Source organism: Alligator sinensis, unplaced genomic scaffold (assembly GCF_000455745.1).
Source record: "Alligator sinensis unplaced genomic scaffold, ASM45574v1 scaffold1194_1, whole genome shotgun sequence".
NCBI classification, from domain to species: domain Eukaryota; kingdom Metazoa; phylum Chordata; order Crocodylia; family Alligatoridae; genus Alligator; species Alligator sinensis.
Genome location: NW_005843070.1, coordinates 296,893 through 301,062, shown reverse-complemented (window position 1 = coordinate 301,062; position 4,170 = coordinate 296,893). Strand labels below are relative to the sequence as shown.

Sequence of the window (4,170 nt, the reverse complement as noted above, 5' to 3'; positions counted from 1 at the left end):
CACCCAGCACTCTTCCCTGCCTATGCAGGGGGTCAGACTCGATGATCTCAAGCAAATCCCGGGACGTCTCAAGCAAATCCCGGGACGTCTCTCAAGCAAATCCCGGGACGTCATTCTCCCCCTGTACTCGGCCTTAGTGAGGCCGCAGCTGGAGTACTGTGTCCAGTTTTGGGCTCCACAATTCAAAAAGGATGTGGAGAAGCTTGAGAGAGTCCAGAGAAGAGCCACGCGCATGATCAGAGGTCAGGGAAGCAGACCCTACGATGACAGGCTGAGAGCCCTGGGGCTCTTTAGCCTGGAAAAGCGCAGGCTCAGGGGTGATCTGATGGCCACCTACAAGTTTATCAGGGGTGACCACCAGCATCTGGGGGAACGTTTGTTCACCAGAGCGCCCCAAGGGATGACGAGGTCGAATGGTCACAAACTACTTCAAGATCGTTTCAGGCTGGACATAAGGAAGAATTTCTTTACTGTCCGAGCCCCCAAGGTCTGGAACAGCCTGCCACCGGAGGTGGTTCAAGCGCCTTCATTGAACACCTTCAAGATGAAACTGGATGCTTATCTTGGTGGGATCCTATGACCCCAGCTGACTTCCTGCCCTTTGGGCGGGGGGCTGGACTCGATGATCTTCCGAGGTCCCTTCCAGCCCTGATGTATATGAAATCTATGAAATCCACTAAGCATCAGCTCAATCCAGTTTATGACACTGGATACAAACATAAGCTGAGCCCCTCTCTAGAACGTTAAAGGACCAGAAGTCCTTACATAAGAACATAACAGCTTCCATTTACGGGGTCAGACCATAAGTCTATCTTGCCCAGTATCCTGCATCTCACAGTGGCAGAGAGTGGATGCTGAAAAGGGAGAGTGAACAGGGTATGACCAAGACTTTTCTCTTATTCCTCTCCCACTTGCAGCCTCCAGCATTTAAGGTTCAGGACGTTTTAATTCAGAGGCCACACCCCTAACTCCCATATTCAATAGCTACTGATGCCCCCTTCCTCCAAGAATTTGTCCAGTTCCTTTTTGAATCTAGTTAAACAGCTTCTACAACATCTTGTGGCAATTAGTTCCATACGTTAATTATATGTTGCATGAAAAAGATCTTCCTTTTGTTAGTTTTAAATTTACTGCCTACTAGTTTCATTTTATGATTATCAGTTCTTATATTGTAAGAGATGGTAAATAACAAATCTCTATATTTACCTTCTTTTCACTATTTAGTATTCAGTAAACTTTTATCATGCCCCCTCCCCTCCTCCCAAGCATCTCTTTTCTAAACTGAATAGGCCTAGCCTCTTTAGTCTCTCTTCATATGGAAGCCCCTCCATGCCACTAGTCATCCTTGATGATGCCCTTTTTTGGACCTTCTTTAGTTCTGTACCGTTCCCTGGCTAGAAATATTCTCTTGACATACACACTATGCAAGATCACTTGTCAAATCTCCTGAGCATGGTTATTGATGTGAGCCAGGAACTCAGATTTTAGTAAAATAAATAACTGTAGAATGTCACCATGCAGGATCCTCTTCCTCCTTTTTCTCCTCATATAGGGAGAAGCTCTCTTCTAGTTGAAGAGCCCTTTTCTCTCATGACAGTTTACAAGCTATGACAAAGGTCTGTCACATAGTCACAGAAGCCGTTCTTGTAAGCACACAACTGTGATCAATTCATGAAAGGAATACTTATTGGAATATATATGGTGGTACTCAAGTGGGTAGATAAATCCTGCTTTTCTGAAGCTCACCCCCCATATGGATGCACAAAGCTTCAGATTTTTGGTAAAAATGAACTCAGCCTGCTTTCGTGTGAGCTGAAGTCATGAAACAGCAGCAAGTCTCTCCAATGGAAGCTTAGTATTTTTCACTAGGGCTGCCTATGCAAGGTATTCAGACTAAAATGGTCAGACAGAGTAAAAAGTGCTGACATCTTGGAGCAGACAACTCCCCACAGCTGTGACACAATGCACTGGAGGATGTGGGCTTGCCTGGGCCATGCTTTGAGAATGCTAAACAACTGGCATCCTAAGTAAGTTCTGTTTATTGAACACTGGACAAAAGAAAGAGAGGTCGACCCAAAGGGACTTTTTGGAAATTATGGAAGCACCAGCTTTATAGATCAGAAGCTTGAACAAATTAAAGGAAGTGGACCAGGATAGGATTAGTTGGGTCCCAACCCTTGCCATATACATCTGATGGTGTGAGAAGTGAACTGGATTGGACTGGACTTAGGGCAGAATCCTATTTCATGCTACATGTGCAAATGGCAGTTTTCTAGTGCTTAGACACTACTTGCAATCCCACATTCCATCCAGTGTGGGTGTGTAAGCTTATGGCTAGGGTACATGCTCAGTAGCCTGTGCTCTAACTGGCCAGACATGTGGCTCCTTGCTCATGTACTACAGCGTAAGTCCTGAATTGTAGCCTGGAAAAAAAAACAGTAATAAGAAAGCCTCCCCATTCTTTAGCTCCAATGCCTGAGCAGTCAGGGCACTTGCCTAGGTCTCAGAAGACAGTCTTAGACCTGTCTTCTAGGGATTTGAGCATACATCTCCCTAACTTCCCAGCATGGCGTTCTAACTACCAGGGTATAGGTTAGGTATTATGCAGACACCTCTCCAGCCTGTCCTTAAAAGCTGAGGCACAGATTGTTCATGGCAGGTAATTATTACTGTTCTCTCCCTTTGATGGCCTTTGTGAAATGAATTTGGTAGGTCTCAGACTAATTTCTAGTTGGCTAACTTTATCCCAACTACACAGTTGATCCAATGAAATAGATCACCCTAAGAAATCCTTGCCCCACAAGAACAACATTTACATACAAAATACCACCAGCACAGTCTAGCAGCCTCTTCTGAGAAGTAAAGGTCTAAATAGGCATGGGAAGCTTCTGGTCTATCCAGGGCAGGGCCAAATCAAACTGGTGAAGAGGAAATGGAAGCATGCAGTGCCAGTGATTGAAGCTATACCAATTCAGAGAGTACACGTAGGCTAAGCAGCTACTGAGACTGAAATCTAGCCCATTTTACCGCAAGAGTATTCAGCCTGTCTTGCCACAAAATGCTTATGAAAGGAATATTTGTGTTATATACATTGTGACATGTTGTCCTAAATGCCTGTGATTCATGTGTTAGTGTGGTACTCTAAAAGGCATGCTTGTTTGTTTGTTTGTATTAGAGCTAGGTCTGTAAGCTGCAACATGATTCATGTGGTTCTATACATTAATTTTCCTGTCCATACCACAACCCACCCCCATCTGTGACAGGAGGCCATCTTGGGGCCACATTTCATCATCAGCCCACCCACCTGTCTAGGGCAGTTCACCCTAATTCACCTGCCATGCTTTGGCATAATACCAGAAGTAACAATGCAGGAGGCTGCCCATTTAATGCCCCAATGCCTAGGGTATAATACACGGCTTCAAACCTCCCCTTATACTGTGTCCCATGCCACACAGATGACATTACATTCAATTCCACTATTACTTCCCCGGCTCCTTAACTGGGCTGCACTTGGCCTCTGGCCCAACTTGGCCTCAGGTGTCCTCAGACATGCCAGGGCTTCCTACCACCTCACTGGGGCCTCAACTCCAGCTACTCTGGTTGGTCCATGTGCAGTCCTTCAGACCCCCTAAGGCCCTACTCTACATGGCTACCAGCTCCTACTCCACCCTCTCACTGGGACCACTATTTCACTACCCCCTGATGGGCCTGTGCTTTGCTGTTGGGGTGTGCTTCCCTAGCCATTCCCCTCCACAGGGTCACCAGCAGGAACTGAGGCTTTCTGGTGCCCCATACTCACCTTTCACTAGTGAGGCACAGGTGTCTCCATTTCCTGGAGACTGCCTTGCCCCAGGGCAGCCCCACTACACTATCCAACCCCAGCAGGGTGTAGTTTTAGGTCATGCCCCAGGACTAGGAACCTCCTCCATCCACATAGCTCCTACCCTTGACCTCCAGGTATTCTGGGAGCAGCAGCTCTGGCTGGCGATGTTCTCTTACTGGCTTCCACCAGCAACTGCTAGCTTTACTGCTCAGGCCCCTCCTCCAATCAGGTGGCATCCTGATGGTCATGTGACCCCCCCCCTTCCCCGATTGGCACTGCAGTCACCTGCAGGGTGCTCTGCTGCCTGCTCAAGCCCTGTGGCAATGCTCAAGCCCTGTGGCAAGCCC

The 4,170-nt window shown here is 47.2% G+C and overlaps 1 protein-coding gene across 1 annotated transcript in view; it reads right to left on the bottom strand.

Annotated features, from left to right (window-relative positions):
* The window catches only part of LOC102382107 (extracellular calcium-sensing receptor), a 130,539-nt gene that overhangs the window by 68,253 nt on the left and 58,116 nt on the right, over nucleotides 1-4,170 (bottom strand).